This window comes from Theropithecus gelada, chromosome 2, assembly GCF_003255815.1.
Source record: "Theropithecus gelada isolate Dixy chromosome 2, Tgel_1.0, whole genome shotgun sequence".
Classification (NCBI taxonomy): Eukaryota; Metazoa; Chordata; class Mammalia; order Primates; family Cercopithecidae; genus Theropithecus; species Theropithecus gelada.
Window position 1 is genome coordinate 119,000,595 of NC_037669.1, and position 22,323 is coordinate 119,022,917.

Here is a 22,323-nt window from a genome sequence, read left to right on the forward strand (position 1 = left end):
GGCAAAGATATCACAAGGAAAAAAGGATAAACATATCTTTTATGTATACAGATGCAAACATCCTCAATGATATACTAAGAAACAAAACTCAGCACATTTAAAAAGATGATACAACATGACTAAGTAGGTTTTATCCTAGGAGTGCAAGTTTGGCTCAACCTGTGAAAAGCAATTACTATAATATACCATATTAACAGAAAAAGTCAGATAATAATCACAATAATGAATAAAAGCATTTAATAAAATACCACACATTTCATAATAAAAACTAGGAATGGATGGGAACTTTTTCAACCTTACAAAGGACTTCTACAAAATATCCAAAGCTGACATTGTATGTAATGATGAAAGACTAAAAGCTTTCTTCCTAAGATCAAGAAGAAGATAAAGATATCTGTTTTTGCCAGTTCTATTCAGCATGGTACTTTAGGTTCTACCCAGAGCAATAAAGCAAGAAAAAGAAGGAAAAGAAGGCATTCATTAGAAAAAAGAAGCAAATCCATTTCTAATTGCAGATGACCTCATATATAGAAAATCCTATAGGATCCACAAAAAAGCTATTAGTATTAATATTAGTATTTATAAATAAGCAATGTTGTAGATAGAAGATCAATATACAAAAGTCAACTGTATTTTTATACACTGGCAATGGACAAAATGAAATGAAATGGAAATACTCAGAAACAAAGTTAACAAAAAACTGCAAGAGTTGCATACTGAAAGCTACAGAACATCCTGAAAAAAAAAACTTTTAAAATCTAAACAAACAGAAAGATATCCCTGTTCCTAGACAGAAAAACTTAATATTGTTATGATAATATCTCCAAATTGATGTACAAATTCAGAGCAACGTCTTTCAAATTCTCAGCACTCTCTCTCTCTCTCTCTAAGGAAGAGCTGTGTAGTACTGGCATTAGGGTAAACATATAGATCATTGGTATAGGACTGAAGATTCAGAAATAAACTCACATTTATGATCAATTGATTTTTGGCTAGAGTGTCAAGATAATTCAATGGGGGAAAGATAAGTCTTTTCAATAAATGGTGCTGGTGCAACTAGAAATTCATGCACAAAAGAATAAAGTTGGATTCCTAACCTCACACCACATAAAACAATTAACTAAAAATAAATTAAAAATCTAAATGTAAAAGCTAAAACTCTTTAGAAACATAGCTGTAAAGCCAAAAGTGGTGGTGTATGCCTGTAGTCCCAGCTACTCAGGAGATGAGGCAGGAGGATCACTTGAGGCCAGAAGTTTCAGGCTGCAGGACACTTTGATGCTTGCACTTGTGAACAACTACTGTACTCCAATCTGAGCAAAACAGCAAGACCTTGTCAAAAGAAAAGAAAAGAAAACATAGGTGTAAATCTTTGTGACCTTTGATTAGGCAATGGTTTCTTAGATAAAATACCATAAGCATGAACAACGCTGCCCCTTACCCCCAAAAGGCAAGTTGAACTTAATCAAAATAAAAACTCTTGTGCTTCAAAGGACATTATTAAGAAAGTGAGGTCGGGTGTGGTGACTCACACCTGTAATTCCAGTGCTTTGGGAGATGGAGGCAGGAAGATAGCTTAAGTCCAGGAGTTCAAGTCCAGCCTGGGCAATACAGTGAGACTCTGTCTCTACAAGAAAATAAAAAAAACTAACCAAGCATGGTGGCACACCTGTCATCCTAGCTACTCAGGAGGCTGAGGCAGGATTGCTTGAACCCAGGAATTCAAGGATGCAATGAGCTATGATGACACTGCTGTACTCCAATCTGGGTGACAGAGCAAGAACCTGTCTCTAAAATGATAATAATAATAATAATAATAATAAAAGTTTAAAAAAAGAAAGTGAGAAGAACATACAGAATGGAAAAAATATTTGCAAATCATATACATGATAAGAGTCTAGTGTCTAGAATATATAAAGAACTCTTACAACTCAACAAAAAGACAAATAGCCCAATTTAAAAATAAGCACAGCATCTGAATGGATACTTCCCCACAGAAGATATGTAAATGGCCAATAAAGTGTGAAGATATTTATCATTAGCCCATCAGAGAAATGTAAATCAAACCCTTAATGATATACCACTTGGCAAATGCTATTTGATAGCTATAATAAAAAGAAAGATACTAAGAAGCCTTGGTAAGAATGTGGAGAAATTGGAACCCTCATACACTGCTGGTGCGACTTTAAAATGGTGCAGCTGCTTTGGAAAATAGTTTGAGAATTCCTTAAATGGTTAAACATAGAGTTACAATATGATCCAGTAATTCTACTCCTAGGTAAACACCCAAGAGAAATGAAACATATGTTCATCCGGAAACTGGTACACAAATGTTTATAGCAGTATTATTCATAACAGCCCCAAATTGGAAACAACACAAATGTTCATCAACTGATGAATGGATAAACAAAATTGATATATTCATACAGTGGAATATCACTCAGTCATAAAAAGGAATGAAGTACTCATAAATGGCTGAGCTTTGAAAACATTATGGTAAGTGAAAGAAGCCAGTCATAAAAGGCCACATGTTGTGTGATTTCATTTGTATGATATATTTAAAGTAGGCAAATCCCTAGAGATTGAAAGTAGTTTAGTGTTTGCCAAGGGCTTACGGTAGAGGGGGTGGAGAGTGACTGCTATTAGGGATATGGAGTTTCTTTTTGGATCATGAAACTGTTCTGGAATCAGATAATAGTGATGGTTGCATAACTTTGGGAATATGCTAAAAACCACTGAATTTTACATTTTAAAAAGATAAATCTTATGGAACGTGAATTATATCGGAATTCAGATATAGTAGACTCCCTTGACCCTTGAGAGATGTTTCAAGACCTCCAGTGCATGCATGAAACTGCAGATAGTACTGAACCCTAGGTATGCTACGCTTTTTCCTATGCATACATACATACCTATGGGAAAGTCTAATTTATAAAGTAGACATAGTAAGAAATTAACAGTAATAAATTAACAATGAAAATAGAATAATAATATACTGTAATAAAAGTTAGGTGAATATAGTTTTTCTCTCTGAAAATATTGTATGTAATATTTCTGCACTGGGTAACTAAAACACAGAAAGGGAAACTGGATAAGGAGGGAGTATTGTGAAAGCAAGCATCTAGCATCTAGGTGTTGTGAAAGGCATTCAGGAGCATTCTTTCCACAAGAAGCAGTCTTGTAATGCTCTATCCAATAGAATCCCAATTTTATTTAAAAATGGCATAGGAAAAATTAAAACTAGGATATAGTAAACTGCTCACCTCTAGACTATTAATCATTTCATTTGTCCTTTTCACATTTATTCTCTATAATAGGTCAAGCTTAGATTACACGTCATGTAAAGAAATAGGAAAATAAAAATAAAAACAGAACAATTCCTAAATGTCATTGCTAGGAGCTTTTGCTAGCTGGTGGGAAGGGCAGTGGTAAGAAAATGTTTCACAGACCTTATTCCACTCACAGAGACAAATGGTGCAATAAAAATCCCTACCTAAAAATTCAAGTTGGCCTAAATCTAAACCTGTACATTCAAAGTGTCTGCCAGTATTTTTGTGTAGTTAAGGGTAAAGATCAGGGGTGAATGGGTTTTCTGTTTGAGCAGGACTTGTGATGGGCAGTGTCTTTATCACTAGCAAACCGTTAGGCCATAGTTTGGAAGGTGGAGTTTGAAGAAAGGAAAAGAAGAATGGCATTAGGTAATCATGTAAAGGTCTACTTTCAGGGTTTATTTTAGGATAAGTCTTTGTAGATTGTCAGAGCTGTTAGGAAGATTTTTCCATTTAATGTGATTTAGTTTAGACAGTATGATCTTTAAGAACTATTTGTCTTTCGGAAGTACGTGGGTGTGTGTTTTACCCACGGGGCACCTGCGTCAAGATCAGAAGATCTAAGTATATTCAGAAAGAGAATGAGGAGTCATGTCTCCACTTGACCCTGGCAGAGGGACCTTGAAAATTTTGGGAACTGGGTCACCAAAGGCCACTCTGGATTCACTTGTAATCTAGAGTGAATAGAAAATTCTATAATTGCTATTCTAGATAAAATTATTCAGATTTGAGAAATGGATTCTTTTTAGTTATTATGTCCTATGGATTGTTCTGGTTGTTGAGACAAATTCTAGGGCAAGGCATGCCATTGTGGTGGTGAGGAGGTTGGGGTTTAAGTGAATGAAGATTATCATTGTGAAGAATTGAAATATGACCCTGACTAGGAGAGGAAGGGACTAGAGGAGTTGTTCCAAGCCAAAAAAGCCAGCCCAAGCCGGGCACAGTGGCTCACGCCTGTAGTCCCTGCACTTTGGGAGGCTGAGGTGGGCGGATCATGAGGTCAGGAGATCAAGACCATCTTGGCTAACACGGTGAAACCCCATCTCTACTAAAAATACAAAAAATTAGCCGGGCGTGGTGGCGGGCGCCTATAGTCCCAGCTACTCTGGAGGCTGAGGCAGGAGAATGGCATGAACCCAGGAGGCGAAGCTTGCAGTGAGCCAAGATTGCGCCACTGCACTCCAGCCTGGGCGACAGAGCGAGACTCCGTCTCAAAAAAAAAAGAATGAAGCTGAGCCACTGGGTAAGTGGCTCAAATCAAGATGGATCAAATCAAGAACCACTGGATCAAATCAAGAACCACTACACGTGGATTCTTGATCAAATCAAGTGGATCAAATCAAGAACCACTACACTCACCACAAACACATACAATAAGCATTTTTAAGCTGTTAGAGCCACGCAATTATTTGTTCCTATGACCTTTGACTTCTGTTGGATCTCCCTGTGCTGGTCCACTCTTCTTTCACCTCTTTCTCTAGGCTTCAACTCTGCCCCTTTATTAGGTCAACACGTGTACTTCCTGCATTATTGTATCATTTATCTTTACCACAAGAAGTACGTAATTTTAATAGAAAAGAGAGTTCTCATTTAACTCTCTAATGACACAATTTTGTGACTATTTAAAGCAAGTCATTTAGCCTTTCTGAACCTTAATTCTCACATCTGTAAAACTGATGACTACTTACGTATTTCCCAGGCTTGCTGAGTAAAGCAATTATAAAACACTCATCAATGTGAAAAATAACGTAGAAAGGTTCTGTTCTCCATGCTTCAAAAACCTTTGCTGCTAAGAAAGCTGCCAATATCTGCTTTGGGCATTGTGGGTGCTGCAGACTAGGAGCTCTAAGGCATGTTCCCCATGCAGAGCAACCAGTCCCAGAGAATATACACTATGGGAGATTCTGCTGGTCTTACAAGAGAGGTGGAAGTCTAGAAGAGCCTCTTTCTTCCGAAAGAAAGAAAGAAAGAAGGAAAGAAAGAAAGAAAGAAAGAAAGAAAGAAAGAAAGAAAGAAAGAAAGAAAGAAAGAAGGAAAGAAAGAAAGAAAGAAAGAAAGAAAGAAAGAAAGAAAGAAAGAAAGAAAGAAAGAAAGAAAGAAAGAAAGAAAGAAAGAAAGAAAGGAAGGAAGGAAGGAAGGAAGGAAGGAAGGAAGGAAGGAAGGAAGGAAGGAAGGAAGGAAGGAAGGAAGGAAGATAAATTAGTGCAGCCATTATGGAAAACAGTATGGCAGTTCCTCAAAAAACTAAAACCAGAACTACCACATGATCTAACAATCCCACCACCAAGTGTATTCAAAGAAAAAGAAATCAGTATGTCGAAGAGATATCTTTACTCCCATGCTTAGCACAGCACTATTTGCAATAACCAAGATATGAAAACAACCAAAGTGGCCATGATGTATATAACTGATATGGTTTGGGTCTGTGTCCCCGTCCAAATCTCATGTCAAATTGTAATCCCCAATGTTGGAGGTTTGGCCTGGTGGGAGGTGATTGGTTCAGGAGGCTAATTTCCCCCTCAATGTTGCTTTCACGATATGTAAGTGAGCGCTCGTGAGATTTGGTTGTTTAAAAGTGTGTGGCACCTCCCCCATCTCTCTTTTCCATCTGCTCCAACCATGTAAGACATGCCTGCTGCTTCTTCACCTTTCACCATGCTTGTTAAGTTTCCTGAGGCCTCTCCAGCCATGCTTCCTGTACAGCCTGCAGAACTGCAAGCCAATTAAACCTCTTTTTTTTATAAATTGCCCAATCTCAGGTATTGATAGCATGCAAGAATGGACTAATGCAATAATGGAACATTATTCAACCATAGAAAAGAATGAAATATTGTCATTTGTGGCAACATGGATGAGCCTGGAGGACATTAAGTGAAAGAATCCAGGCACAGAAAGATAAGTAAGTCCCACATGTTCTCATTCATCTGCAGAAGCTCAAAAATTTGATCTCATAGAAGTAGAAGTAGAATAGTGGTAACTAGAGGCTGGAAACTAGTGACTGGGAGGGGAGATAGGGAGAGGTTGGTTAATAGGCATAAAATTATAGCTAGACAACAGGATTAAGTTCTAGTGTTCTATTGCACTGTAGGGTGACTATAGTTAACAATAATTTATTACATACTTTCACATAGCTAGAAGAGAGGGTTTTTGTTTTTGTTTTTGTTTTGAGATAGAGTTTCATTCTTGTCACTCAAGCTGGAGTGCAGTGGTGCAATCTTGGCTCACTGCAACCTCCACTTCCTGGGTTGAAGAGATTCTCCTGCCTCAGCCTCCCGAGCAGTTGGCATTACAGGTGCACACAACCATGCCCAGCTAATTTTTGTATTTTTAGTAGAGATGAGATTTCACCATGTTGGCCAGGCTGGTCTCGAGCTCCTGACCTCAGTTGATCCACCTGCCTCGGCCTTCCAAAGTGCTGGGATTACAGGTGTGAGTCTCTGTGTCCGGCCTAGTAGAGAAGATTTTGGATGTTCCCAACATGGAGAAATAATCAATTTTGAGGTGATGGATATGCTAATTACCCTGATTTGATCATTACATATTGTATACATGTACTGAAATATCACTTAGGGAGAGGTGCAGTGGCTCAAGCCTGCACCTTGGCCCAGCATTTTGGGAGGCCGAGGTGAGCGGATCACAAGGTCAGGAGATCCAGACCATCCTGGCTAACATGGTGAAACCCCATCTCTACTAAAAATACAAAAAAAAAATTGCCAAGCGGTGGTGGGCGCCTGCAGTCCCAGCTACTTGGGGGGCTGAGGCAGGAGAATTGCTTGAACCCGGGAGGCGGAGCTTGCAGTGAGCCGAGATCACGTCACTGCACTCCAGCCTGGGTGACAGAGCAAGACTCCGTCTCAAAAAAAAAAAAAAAAGAAAGAAATATCACTCAGTACCCCATAAATACATACAGTTTTATGTCAATTAAAATAATAATAATAATAAAAAGAAAATGGGGGAAAAGAGCTGAGGCCTTGAGGAGCAGGTCACTGGGAGGAGGAGAGCTACCTTGGGGTGGCTGCTGGTGGAAACCAAGATTTGGATCTGGTCTGAGGTGGCGATGTGCAGCCAGGGATTCTGCACTGAGGCAATAGGAACAAATGCCTGATGATAGCCCGAGAACCCCTTTCCTGGAGTAACGGTGTGAGGTTAAAATCAAGGAACAAAAGTGGAAATCAAATCTGTACATTTGTAAATCACAATTTCATGTACTGCATAAACAACTTTTTATTGTTTTCTTTTTATTTTAAATGTTCTATAGCGTGTTTGTATACTCAGAAAAAAATGACTTTAAAAATAATTTGAAAATGAAAGAGATATAATAGCCCTAAACATAGAAATAGTAATATAACGATGGCACTTTAGGAATCATCAAAAAAGATACAATGAAGGCTGAAAATCAATATGAAAAAATGGTATAATGATACCAAAAAAACAAGTGTGTATATATATTGTACAATTAAAACTATATAAAATATATACAAGAAAACTAGAAGGGAATATATGAAAACACTGATAGTTGTGTTATGAAGGTTTTAAAAATGTTTGAGCAATTTTTAAAATTTTCCCCAATTTTTAAACCTTTAAGATTGTTTTATTAATTCAAATCTTTACAAATATCTCAGGGCTTTTGGGGACAAAGGACAGCTAGAAATAAAACAAACCCAGAATACAAATTATTCACACGGAATGCTGCGACTCTGGGGTGGTGAGATTTAGGGATGGCTTCTATCAAGTGAAAGAAATGTGGGACCATGGATGAAAAATACAGGCTGTTCTCACTTCTTTCCGGGGGCTCACAAAGATGAGATGGGCCTTGTGATCTTCAGAGAGTGAGCTGTGTCTTAAGAGTTACCAGGATTCATGCTGCTCTCCAGATGTATTTACTTTGTGTAATCCTTGAGCCTTCAATAAACACTGGTTTGAACACACTGGCCTTGTTTCTGCTTGTTGTGAGCAAAAAGGGAAGATCATTGTGGCCATCTCACACTTCACTGGGACAGAATGTCGTGCAAGGGAATGGATTAGGAAATGGAGTCAGGGGCTCTGGACTCAGCTCTTCCCTTCCCAGTGAAGAGAGTGTCCTCCTAGTGACGCTCTGGAAGTTTCAGGGCTTTATTTGAGTTCTGGCTGGAGGCATTTCCCATCAGCTGTCAGGTGGCTTAGAGTAGAGGGAGTAGGTGGCTCAGAGCCACAGGACAGCTCGTCTGTGGCTGTTGCCCAAAGCTGCTTTGTGGTTGCTAAGTGGCCAACATTCATTAGCAGTCTTCAATTCTGTCCAGTTTCAAAATGACACTCAAGATGCTTAATCTCCTCTTAAAACAGGAGCGCTTTCAAGCTGTGGCTGAAGATTCCATACATCAGGATAGTCTCAGCAATGATTTTTTTTTTCTCTCGGAACCAATCATTAACTAAGTTGCTACCTCTTTAAAAATTATGATCCACTCCTGCTTCTTCATCCCTGCTGCCGCTGCCTGGGTGCCCCCATGATTTTATGTCTATGTTACTGCAATTGTCTGGGAATTATTTCACTGCCTTTGTTCTTAGGAATCTCACTCCGAAATGACCAGAATGCTTTTAAACGTAGATTTGACCATGTTACTCCAATATTTAAAACCCTTCCATGATTACAGGATGCAGTCCACGTGGCCCTTCATTGATTATAGGATACTGTCCACATTTCTTAGTCTGAAACTTTAGATGCTTTAAAATTTCTCCCCATTCACATTTCCAACCTCATTTTTTTTTAAACCACTGGTAATATGTTCTAACTACACAATACTACTTAAAAGTCCTTTTTTCTTACTGTCTTTTTTCTTTCTTTACTTCCTTTTTTGCTCTGTCCTTTCTCTTCATCTTATTTCTTAAAACAACAGGAACAACAACAAAAATCTCCATAAACATGGGAAATAAAAATGAAAGAAAAATTTACAATCTAATGACCTCAACAAATAATTACTTTAATATATTAGATAGTAGTCTATTATTGCTTCTGCGCACACTAATTCTGGGTTCTAAACATTTTAATTATTCTTCTTTCGAAGAAGTGGAGGTTCAGAGAAATCCAGAAAAATTTTCTTCATTTTTTAATGTCACTCCTCATCTCTTGTTTTAATCACAGGTTAGGAGGTATAAAATTTAGTCCTTAAATGCAGAAAAGCAAAATACCTACTGCACTTTCCTCTGACTCCATACATTGATTCCTGTTTCAAATTCCATTCTTGCCAAGCCTCCCCCACTTTTCCCTGAGTTGCATCAAATCCTCACCGTCCTCTAGCCACAGCGGCATCGGCTGAGACCTTCATCCTGATTGTTCCTTAGGTGCTGTTTAGTGCCAGCCACTGAAGAAAACCCCCTTGTTTCCACCCACGTGTCCCCATCTGGTTTCAGGGCTATTTTGTGCTGTTTTGGGGTGTGAGGAGATCATTTTTCAACGCCTACAGTGTGCGGGGGCTGGGAACTCTGCATCCTCCCCAATACTTTTCATGCTGCCATTTCTTCTCAGGGTCTTGCCTCCTTTCCCAAGCTCAGCCTGTGGAGTAAAGCGCAGACCCATCTCTCGGGTACCTAACGACGCCACCGCCCTCTCTGCTTCTCCAACTCTCCTTTTCCAATCTTTTTCTAGTTTGAGTCTCCTAAGGAGACGAGGAGTTCTCCTAAGGAGCTAGACTTAAAAAACGTAGAAATGTGAAAAGATTCCTTTTTGGTGCTTGTTGCCATCCTGAGTTCTTCCTGAGATGAAGGTCTAATCTGGTGTTTGAATGAAGGCAAAGGTCAAGGCAGAAAACGAAACACTGGGGAGGCCTTTAATATTTCAAAAATACTCTTTTGACACAATAGCAGAGAGAAAATTCTGCTTTCTGCTTTTTTTAGTTGACCAAAAGTATCACCAAATATTATTACTTAGCCTTTAAAATAACTTTTAATACTTGCCTAATCATACATTGCCTAAATTCCAAGAGGCATGGGTTTTTTGTTTTTTGTGTGTGTGTGAAAGACTCTTGTTCCGTCGCCCAGGCTGGAGTGCAGTGGCATGATCTCGGCTCACTGCAACCTCCACCTCCCTGGTTCAAGTGATTCTTCTGCCTCACCCTCCTAAGTAGCTGGGATTACAGGCATGCACCACCATGCCCAGCTAATTTTTGTATTTTTATTAGAGATTGGGTTTTGCCATGTTGGCTAGGCTGGTCTTGAACTCCTAACCTCAAGTGATCCACGCGCCTCGGCCTACCAAAGTGCTGGAACTATAGGCGTGAGCCACCATGCCCGGCTTTGTTGTGTTTTTTGGTTGTGAGGAATGTTGAAGCTCACTGTGAGGGGGCCAGAGGTGGAGAGAGGACTCTGGGAGAGGGAATTTGTATCAAAGGCGACTTCAGGGTCCTCAGTTTCTGGCTATCACTGCCAGCAATGAAACGATAGAAACATGAACGTAAATTAGACACATTTATTTGAGTTTCTGTCTGTGTTTATATTAAACAAAGAAGTTCTATGGTTGTGGGCTCCCCAAGAGCCTGATGCTTTCTGAAAGATCAAATACGTACCTCATATCTTTTGGTTGTTGTTGCCATTGTTGTTATTGAGACAGTCTCACTGTGTCGCCCAGGCTGGAGTGCAGTGGTGCAATCATAGCTCGCTGCAGCCTCAACCTCCCAGATTCAAGTGACCCTCCTGCCTCAGCCTCCCTAGTAGCTAGAACCACAGGCATGTGCCACCACTCCCAGCTAATTTTTTTTTTTGAATTATTATTTGCAGAGACAAGGTCCATTATATTGCCCAGGCTGATCTCAAAATCCTGGGCTCAAGTGATCCTCCCACCTTGGCCTCCCCAAATGCTGGAATTACAGGTATGAGCCACCAGGCTCAGCCTACCCCATGTCTTAGTGCAGTTCACAATTGGGTAGGTAACACCAAACAAGAGCATCATAGATATATGGAGAGCTTGAGAAAATAAGTAAAAAGGCTGTTTGCTATTTAAAAATTTAGTCTGCTGGCCTTGATATAATATCCAGTACACTAGACTCTGATCCAATGGTTCAAGTTCAAATTTACTTAATTTTGTTTGCATATAACATGACATATTGCAAAGTACTTTCACGTCTAGAATTTCTACATAGAATGAACCCCAAGGTGGCAAATTTGTTGGAAGAGAGATGAGAAGATCAAGTGAATTATTTTGAAGCAGGCTTTGCATAACAAACACAAGACTTTTTCCTTAGATTGTGTATTTGGGCCAATGGACATTGATCTCCAGCCACCCTAGGGCACAGCTACTGAAGGTAGGTACAGGCTTGGGTGGTCTGACAGTCCTTGTTATGTGATCTTGAGCAACTTACACAACTTCTTTAGGTGTTAATTTTCTCATTTGAAATATGAATAACCATATCTACCTATTAAGGTTATGATAAGGATTTGAGACAATGTAAAGTGCCTGGCACACAGTAGGTATTCAGTAAAAAGTAGCTATTATTCGTAAATATTATTCCCACAAAAGCATTTATGAGCACAAACAGGATAATTATGGAGGAAAGATGAAACTAAGAAAACAAAACAAAACTAACACCAACAACAAATTACTCAGCCTGTGATGATTGTCCTTTTGGGAGTTTTAAAAAGCTGATCATTGCTTGATTTCATGATATTATCCTTCCCCAGGCCCCACAAAGTATTATATGACATGTTTATTAGTTTAAGTGGTTTTGCTTCTTGAGACTTTAGAATTTTGTAACACCCTTTATGCTACTGAAGATTCTCTGGGGAGTTACAAAACCAGTATCGAGATTTCCTTTTAAAATATTAACAAAAAAGTAAACAAATTATCTCTCTCTAACACAGGCAGAGCCAAGATAACATCCAATAAAGGGCTGGCTTCATACCTAGGCTGACAACAGAATGCTATTTAACCACCTTGTCCCTTCCCTCTGTCTTGCTTCCCCTCGCCCTTCCCATAAATAAGCACTGGAAATTAAAAAGCTGCAATTCTATCCCAAATTAATTACCTTGGTGCATAGATAGGACATTCCAAAGGGCAGAGAAGAGCATGTACTAACGATAAGAAAAGAAGAAAAATCAGAGAGTGAGGACCAGTGCGCATAGGATTCAAGGAGTAGCTCTGGACAAGAGCAAATAGGATGAAAACCCTAAAGAGGATTTGGGAGGTAGAACACGGCCAAGGAGAAACGACTACAATATATACAACCCAGTTTACCCTCCTGATGCTCATACAGCAATTGGGTTCAATAGTGTCCTGGAAAAAAAAAAAAAAAAGCTTCTCCTCCCAAATCTCTCCAAAAGCATAAATGCTAACTGCAGAAATATCAATGAACTCTTACCTGAGAATATTCTAACCACGCTTAGAAATCAGTATTTCTTAGGAAACTTGAGTTCTTAGCCTAGTTCTGCTATTAATGATTTGGGAGAGTCTGAGGAAATTACTCTACCTGTTTTGACCCCAGTGACCTCATTCGTATTCTTCTGTTGAACAAGTATTTGTGTAGCAACTACCAGAAGCCAGGTATTATGATACATGTTGATGGCAAAATGGAGAATGAGAGCGGCATGCTTTTTGACCTTATGGAACTCACTCTGTAGTGGAAGTAGACTAAACACAAACACAATGAATCCAATGAAAGGTGAAGAAAAAACATTAGGCTGAAGCTGCATGATGGCCAGGGGCACTGAGGCTGGCAAGACAGGTCAGCCTGAGGACTGACACGAGAGGGGCCCCAGGGAGAGCAGGCTGAGGCAAAGCCTGAAAGGCCACATGCTGCAGGGCTGTGGAGGCACAAGGAAGGCCAAACCATGGGTTTCATTTGAAACGCAATGGGAAGCCCCTGGAAAAACAAAAGCAGAGGTAGGATGGTTTATAAATATGTATGGTTTATAAATATGTCACATTCCTAGCAGTTTGAAAATTCTATTATTCTGACTATCCATCCTAAACACTTATGGCCCAAGTAGTCTCCTTAATGTAAGAGAAATTTCTCCAACCTGAAGAATAGTCTTTGGATTAGAAAATCTCTAGGTACCCTGTGACGTCTCCTCTCACCTTCCACATTCACCTGGCATGTTTATCTCTCTCTCTTTGTGACCATTCCCAGGTCTGCAATTTCTTGGCATCTTCCTTCAAGCCCCACATCCAAGTATACTTCTCAAACCTTATTGACATTTGATGAACTGCGTTCCAACTTGCCTTCAATTCCCTATAAACCTGGAGTGTCACCTGACTGAAGCCTCTAGCTTTAGCATGCTAAGCCATGAGAATTCTTCTCCATGAAATCATTTACTTTCCCATAAAATCTGCTTGAGAACTGTTTAATAAGCTCCTTGTCAAGGAAGAGAGAAGGAACTCAACAAACATTTGTATTGTACCCTGCATCTCCCACAAAGATAAAGTTGTTGTCTCCAAATTACGGCCTCTGTAGACATCCTAAACCCTTTAGGCTTAAGTGTTTTAGGATATCCAGTGAGAATTCAACAAACATCACATGGCGGGGAACCATAACCACAATGTCTGCTTTTCAGCACTTTAACTCGTGGGATCTGAGGAAAGAACTGGCCTTTCAAGACTCCATTTCTCACAGAAGTACAGTCATTTCTGCCTCATGTGTTAATTTAGTTTGGCAATATATTGCAGCTATTGTGCAGCTTTTGTGTTTTATGGTTTGACACAAGAAGGGACAGCTCTAATACCTTCGAATTTTGTATGGGTTGTGGGTGCCCAAAGCCGACATTTTCCAGCAGCTGGTAAACAGCTTTAAGATTGAGAATCTCTTCGTTTTGCTCTCATTTGCCTGGAGGGTCGTAAATGTCAGAGTCTTGTAACTTACGCACAAATAAAGCCCATTGGTAAGTCTGTAAAAGCAGTCTGGACACATGCACACAGTGAGCATATGAAGGCACTTCATTATTTCTTTTCCTGGTGGCAGTGCAAGGAAAGAGCATGGAAGAGATACCCGCCCAGCTTCCAGATGAACTGCATGTTTAAAGCTTAGTTGAAAGATGTACTTAGCATTCAGCTGAAACATGCAAGTCTGATGAAAGAGCTATTTTCATCAGGTTTTTCTATAGTTTAAACAATTTGGAATAAAACGATTGGATTGTTAGATCAGAAAGAAGGGCAATTACAATGCACAGACCATTTTCTAAGAATAGTTGTACTTATTGATTAAGAATTTAAAAACAACCTCTTTCGTTGCCTTTTACGTTTATTCTCATCTTTTTAAAAAACTCTCACTCTACCTCTTTTTGTAGGATTATGTCTAACTACTGGTTATTTTTTAAAATTTCAGTTTCTTCAGAATTATCTGTTCATTTGTTTTCCAGAATGTTAAGTCCTCCTGGCAAAGTCTTACAATCTATTTTCCTTGAACCTATAAGAACCTTGTTAACTGTGTGATACGCAGCAAACCAAACATTTGTGTAGTATCTGTCTGCCTAGGAGATAAAGCTGTTCTTGCAATTAAAGTCCTGGAAGACATCAATAACCCCCTTTTGCTTTAGGCATTTCAGGAGAATTGCCAAGAGAGAAAGAGGGAGGGGAGACAGAGCTGGAGAGGGGGAGAGAGAGGGGAGACTGAGAGAGAGGATCAACTCTAGATGTATGAAGAACCTCAACCTCGATCTCTTGCAGTAAGAAAATGAATATACTAGGGCAAATAAACATCTTGAAGAAAAGACTTCATAGCAAATTGTTTTTTATTAGGTTTTTAAAATAAAGTTACTGCTTGATCTAATGCAATAATCTTGATTTTTCTATTTTAGTTCAATGTATAGCTGTGTGTTGAATTTTTCTAAGAGAATAAAAACTGCTCATTAATTCCAGTAAATTCATTGAAAGAAAAGTTAATTATAATAATGTCCTTAGTTTTCCCCAAAGATTATGGATATGATGGGGCCTAATTCCAAATTTTTTTATAGACCACTTTTCCAAATGCCACAAATCCAAATAAAGTTCAATTTTAAAGGCTTCCATACATTACAGAGTTTTCTTCAAAAGTTTTCTCCAGAGTCGAGCCAATTTGTAAACTGTCCTCAAAGCCACAGTGACCTACTTTGATGATTGAAATGCTTTGTTTGAAAAGCAAAAGATATATTTTATGAAAATGCTTACATTAAAGAACACAATTATTACAACAAAATGATTATCAAAATGACTGCTCTATTGTTCAGTGAATTATAGTTTTCTGTTATTCTAGAAATGAATGTTAGTTCCTTCATTTTCTAAATTAGAACCTTCTGTATGCATAATGTATGTTGGTGGTAACTGGTGTGCATGTATGTGTCTGTTTCCCACCGTTCCCCTTACTTCAATACCCAGTAAGTTGACACGGCTGCTATTTGTGAATATAACATATCAGGAATCTAAAAGAGTCAACACAAGCTCTTTAGCACCTCAACTTACATTTTGGGTAATTTCCTATGCGAGTCCTTAATGAAAGGCATTCTCTTCGTTCCTTCCCTTTTCTCTCCTCTCCTGTTCTCCCTTGATGTCCCTGGGATAGCACTGGGGAAGACACTGCAATATACGCAGCTAGTTTCTGCTGACCTGCAGCCTGCTCTTGAATTGGAAATTAGGTCTTCAACATGAGGCTGTCAGCATTTTACCAAAATACTTCATTGATGTGTAATAACACATTTAATAACACATTTAACAAATGGCAAAAAATCAATCATGATCTGAGAGATTTAGGTCTCATTTCTGAATAGAGTAAGTTGAAGATTTCCCAGAGTTGTTTTCTTCTAATAGCATCAAAGCTATATTGGGATTGGCCCAGAAAGCTGTTAAGTTGTTGCAGGGGTCCGATGTCAAACTTGTTTCAGAGGAGCTAACCTAAGTGGCTTCTTGAGCTCCTTTTTTATCGGATTCTGGAATCTGGAGACCTAGAAGCCCCGAAATTTTTCAGAAGCAGTCACAAGAATTTCTGAGTTTTTGCATCCAAGGACTATTGAAAGTGACAGGTATTCCAATTCCTAAGCAGACCAGGGCTAAAGGAAAGAAGGAAGGAAAAGAGGGAGAGAGAGACAAAGGGGGTAGAAAAGGGAGGGAGGGAGGGAGGAAGAAAGAAAGGAGGGAGAGAGGGAAGGAGGAAGGGGCAGATGAGGGAGGAAAAACAGCGAAAACCTAAATTTGTTTAATATTTAAAGGTTAAACTTGTGGCACGTTTACCTCTGAACATTTTCTCTCCCACACACACACGCACATGTATGCATGTGCGTGTGTGTGTGTGTGTGTGAGAGAGAGAGAGAGAGAGAGAGAGAAAGAGAAAGGGTACAGTTTGTTTATACTTTGATTTTCCTTGCTTCACCCAGCCATCTTCAAATTCGTTCTTCTCTTCTCACAAACATTTCTCCTACTTTTAACCACCTATTTACCATTCCATTCCCCACTCTGCCACACTGCTTGCTCCAGTCCACCAAGATCCTGTGTTTATCCTGCTTGTTCAGTCCTCCCTGACCACCCTAGCCCAGAGATGTTTGTCCCCTTGGTCTCCTACTTACAGTCTGAACTAGCCATTTGGCCCGTAACAATGACAACCTGGTGGTGCCACTTATCTCATCTCATGTATGTGTCTTATCTGTCCAATTAGATTCAGAACTCTTAAGAGCAAGAATTATTATCTTTCATTTTTTTCCTTTTTTTTCTTTTTAAAAATTGTATTACACATAAGAGCTCACACATAGTGGTAGGTGGTCAATAAACATTAGTTGATTAATTGATCAATTAAACAGTTGAGAATATAATGTTTTATCAAGGCTACCTCGTTGGTTAAATAACTTGTCAGTTTAACAACCTTCATAAGCAAGAAAATTTTATTTGTGAACTAAACTTCAAGGTTCAAATTTGTGAAACTTCAGGATAGAAACAGGATAATTCTTCCTCTGTTCTTGTAGCAATGCCTTACATTTATTAAAATATCTACCCTAGCTGTAGTATCCATTTCGAGTTAGAATTTTTGAGGAGATATGTGTTGGGCTATATAAAAAGAAAGAAAAGAATCAGTTACTGGTGTAGCATTATTGTAATTTCACAACCTCTTTCAATACATCAAAATTTCTTCTCCAAATTTCTCCCTAGAAGTGCAATTTTCACAGTAGCCAAAGATCTACTTAAGACTAATTTGCCTTCCTGCTGTATTTTTGTCCAGATTGTACTGTTCAATTTAGATTGGAAGTCAGGGGGCATTTCTTTGTTGTTTCCTGGACAGGACTGAAAATAGAGTTTGTCACAACAAGAAGTAATTACAGAGCACTTAATATTTGTAAAGTGCTTTCCAATCTTGTACCAGTTTGTCTTTGAAGCAGTATTGTTGATGTGGGCTACTTATCTCCTGAATTTCCAGATGGAGAAAGGGGCAGAGAGGTTAAGTGGCTTGCCTGAAATTTAATAGTATGTTACTTGTAATGCTCCAGTATTCAGTATTAATGCTTCACAAGTCTTGAGTGAAAAAGGTTATCTATATTTTCTTTCTAATTTTGAAGGCAAATATAATTCTAGGGCTACCCATTAGCCGCTGTTTTGCAGGATAGTAGAAGTATTTGGTTTGTGATTTTTAGGCCTTAAGAGATTAGAAGATACTTTAACAAAATAAAATTAATTAAAGAAGTTTTAAGTAACTTAGTGCATGAAAAAAATCATTTTGTGGTATAGAGGTGCATAAAAAACTATATAGGATTTTTCACCACAGTAGCCAAGTAGTTGAAACATCAATTTAAAAGCTAACAATAAAGCTCTCTCTCACCAAATAGCTTTTAGGCAATAAGACTTCTATTCTACTTGCGATAATTTTATGCATTGAGAGAAGGGGTTAGGGCCAGCCTGCGAGTGTGAGGTGAAGGGTGTTGGTGCAGGTAGCCTGCTCTCACTGGATCTCAGCTTTCAGATGCCAACTTCCAGACCTGTCACTGCTAAACTCAGTGAGTGGTTTGGAGCCTTAGATTTTTTCTTCTCTAGATTTATCGTAGACATCTCATTGCCCACAATCACAGAAAGCCATCTTGGTATTCTATTTTACTCTGACGGTTTCTTGTGTTGTGATTGGTTTCTTTCTTGGGAGATGGGGTGCAAATGGAGGAGGGGAGCTGTTAATAAATGCACTATTACCCAGGTTAATTACTACCTTTGCTCATATATGTCCAGTTTTCAGTTTGAAACAAGATTAAATGCCTCTAATTTAAACATCATTGAGGAAGCGTTCTATGAAGCCCCTAAACAATATTTAAATTCTTGTCCCACAAGCCAAGTAGGGCCAAGGAATCTCACCCCTTTCAAGCCCATTAGCCAAGAATAACTTTTACCACGGTTTCAGGAAATCCCCTCTTTGATGGGACTCTGGAAAAGTTGAATGAATAGTTACTGTTATCCTTACTTTATATATCAAGACACGTTTTTGAAGGAAGAGAGATTTGCATACCCATTAAGGTCTCCACAGCTCAGATATTCTTGGCCCCATCTTTGAAACTGATCATCAAGTAGATGTTGGTAATCCTGATATATTTTGGTGGGCATGTGGGGATCAAATCAAGTAAGCTATAAAATCTTTCAGAAGTGACTACTCAGAAAAAAAATAAAAGTAAGTTCTCTCATTTGAAGTGGTCAGTCTTTTTCACTCTCTGAGAAAAGCCTTTCTGCCTACCTTAGCTAAATAAGTTCACAGTAATCCCTAGAATTTATGTAGAATAAAATGTAAAAGGTGTTGTCTTTAGTTCTTATGACAGCTACATTCATCTTCTGTCTATATAAAGCTGAGTCTTTAGAAATATGGCCTTTGGCTCCTCTTAATATATCAATTAAAGTTGAAAAGATTTTATAATCTTAATATTGACTTATTTTTAATGAACTATAATTCTTCTTCTTTTTTTCTCCTATATCATTAAAGGCCTATTAAATTAGAGAAGATTTTTGCCCAAATGAAAAATTCATCTTGGAAGTGACACCCCAAAGCAGTCTCACTACGAAAATCCAAGAATGTAACCACGGAACACGTTTCTCTTTAATTTCACAGCTGGCATGTTTATTACCTATTTATTTAACTCTGTCCACCTCTGGAAAAACCTTAACATTAAAGATGTTATTCATTTTTCAAAGGGTGCTTTTGGGGACAAAGGGGCAGAGCGAGAAGTTGGAATAGAAGGCCCCACCAATCATCTCCCTGCCCTCCCTCCTCCCAGGAACACCAAATTCAACAACTATAAAAAGCTCCTTTGTAAGACTTACCAAAAATCAGGTGATTACTCACAGTACTTGGTTTTAACTTCATAACTTTGAAAGAGGCACTGAAGAGAATGGGAAAGACCCTATTGAATTGTTGACACCACCCCTACTCCATCCCTCTACAGTGGCTGCATGGCGTAGAGAAACCTGTGTGCTTGAAAAAAGAGACTGCAGTGATCATGAGACTATACATTGAACTCAGTGGTGCCCTGTTACAGCGGAAAGCAAAACCAATCTGAACTCACCTGATACCTGACCATGGAGGGACTATTTAAACAAGCCCTAGCCAGAGAGGAATCATCTACCCCAGTGGTTGGAACTGGAGTTCTAGCAAGCCTTGCTACCATGGGCTGAAGTGCTTTGGGGCCCTAAATAAGTTTGAAAGACAGTCTAGGCTACAAGTACTGCAAGTTCTAGTGCTGAGCTGGCTCAGAGCCAGTGGATTTGGGGGCACATGACTTACCGAGACACCATCTGGGGAAGCTAAGGAAGTGCTCATACTGCTACTCCCCCAACCTCAGGTGAAACAACTCTCAGTTCCAAAAGAGACCTCTTCTTTCCACTTGAAGAGAAGAGAGGGAAAAGTATAGAGGACTTTTGTCTTGCATCTTGGATACAGCTCAGCCACAGTAGGATAGGGCACTGATCAGAGTCGTGAGGCCCCATTTCCAGGCCCTAGCTCCTGGATGACATTTCTAGACATACCCTGGGCCAGAAGGGAACTCACTGCCTTGAAGGGAAGGACCCAGTCCTTGCAGGATCTATCACCTAATAACTAAAGAGGTCTTGGGCCCTGAATGGGCCTTGGGTGAGACTATGAGATGTTCTGGTTACCCAGCACATTTGCAGCTCCAGTAGCTATGGGGAGAGAATCCTTCTGCTTGAGAAAAGCAGAGGAAAAAGTAAATGAGACTTCGTCTCACACCTTAGGTACCAGCTTGACCACAGTATAATAGAGCACCAAGTGGGCTGTTGGAGTCCCTCATTCCAGACCTTGGCTCTTGGATGACATTTTTGGACCTGTGCTGGGCCAGAGGGTAGCCCACTGCCCTGAAGGATGAGTCCCAGGCCAGGCAACATTCACCACAAGCTGACTAAAGAGCCCTTGGACCTTCAGTGAACATTGGTGGTAGCTTGGCAGTACTCCCCATGGAACTGTGGTGGTGGCGGCCATGGGGTAAGCCTCCTCTACCTGTGGAAAAGGGGAGGGAAGAGTGGGAAGGACTGTGACTTGTGGTTTGAAGGCTAGTTCAACTGCAACACAATAGAGCACCAGGTAGAATTCTAAGGTTGTTGACTCCAGACCCTAGCTCCTGGACAGAATCTCTGGACCTGCTCAGGGCCTGAAGGAACGAGCCTGACCGACTTCACTACCTGCTGATTGCCGAGCACTAGGGCCTTGAGTGAACATAGGTGAAAGCCAGGTAGTGGTGACAGCAGGCCTTGGGTGAGACTCAGCGCAGTCCCAGTGACCACAGGGATGCTTATGTCATCCCACTCCCAGCTCCAGATGGCTCAGTATACAGAGAGAGACTCCTTTTTTTTGCGGGGGTGGGGGGGGTGTGGGAGAAAGGGAAGACTACAAGTGTCTCTATCTGGTAATTCAGAGAATTTTTCTGAATTATCCAAGACATCAAGGCAATACATCTATGAGTCTGCAAGAACCACAGCATTACTGGGCTTGAGTTACCCCCTAATGCAAACACTGCTTAGATCACAATATTCAAGTCCTGTTGAGTACCTGGAAAGTCTTCCAAAGAAGGATGGGAACAAACAAGCCCAGACTGTGAAGACTGCAATAAATACCTAACTCTTCAATGCCCAGATACTGATGAACATCAGCAAACATCACGACCATCCAGGAAAACATGACCTCACTAAACGAACTAATTAAGGCACCAGGGACCATTCCTGGAGAAACAACAGAGAATTGAAAATAGGTGTGTTGAGCAAAGTCAAAGAAATTCAAGATAACACAGAGAAGAAATTCAGAGTTCTATCAGAGAAATTCAACAAAGAGATTGAAATTATTAAAAAGGATCAGGCAGAAATTCTGGAGTTGAAAATGCAATTGAAACACTGAAGAATGCATCAGAGTCTCTTAATAGCAGAATTGATCAAGCAGAAGAAAGAATTAGTGAGCTTGAAGACAGGTTATTTAAAAATACAGTGAGAGGAGACAAAAGAAAAAAGAATAAAAAAGAATGAAACGCACCTACAAGATCCAGGAAATAACCTCAAAAGCACAATTTTAAGAGTTTTTGGCCATAAAGAGGAAGTGGAGAAAGAGATAGGGGTAGAAAGTTTATTTAAAAGGATAATAACAGAGAACTTCCTAAACCTAGAGAAAGACCTAGAGAAACCTAAAGAAAAACCTCACCCAAGCAGATCTAACCCAAATAAGCCTACCTCAAAACATTTAATAATGAAGCTCCCAAACCTCAAGGATAAAGAAAGGATCCTTAAAGCAGCAAGAGAAAATAAACAAATAACATACAATGGAGCTCCAATATATTTGACAGCAGACTTTTCAGTGGAAACCTTGCAGGCCAGGAGAGAGTAGCATGACATACTTACAATGCTGACAGAAAAAACTTTTACCCTAGAATAGTATATACAATGAAAATATCCTTCAAATGTGAAGGAGAAATAAGGACATTTCTAGAAAAACAAAAGCAGAGGGATTTAATCAACACCAGACTTGTCCTATGAGAAAGGCTAAAGGGAATACTCCAATCAAAAAGAAAAGAACATTAATGAGTGATAAGTAATTACCTGAAGGTACAA

The 22,323-nt window shown here is 39.4% G+C and overlaps 1 long non-coding RNA gene across 1 annotated transcript in view; it reads left to right on the plus strand.

The window, feature by feature from the left end:
• Window positions 1–9,385: 9,385 nt before the first annotated feature.
• The window catches only part of LOC112619737, a 31,663-nt gene continuing 18,725 nt past the window's right edge, over window positions 9,386–22,323 (plus strand). Inside the window, exons 1-2 of the long non-coding RNA XR_003118288.1 lie at window positions 9,386–9,889; window positions 11,079–11,170. This is a non-coding gene — a long non-coding RNA (uncharacterized LOC112619737). The remainder of the gene's footprint in view (window positions 9,890–11,078; window positions 11,171–22,323) is intronic.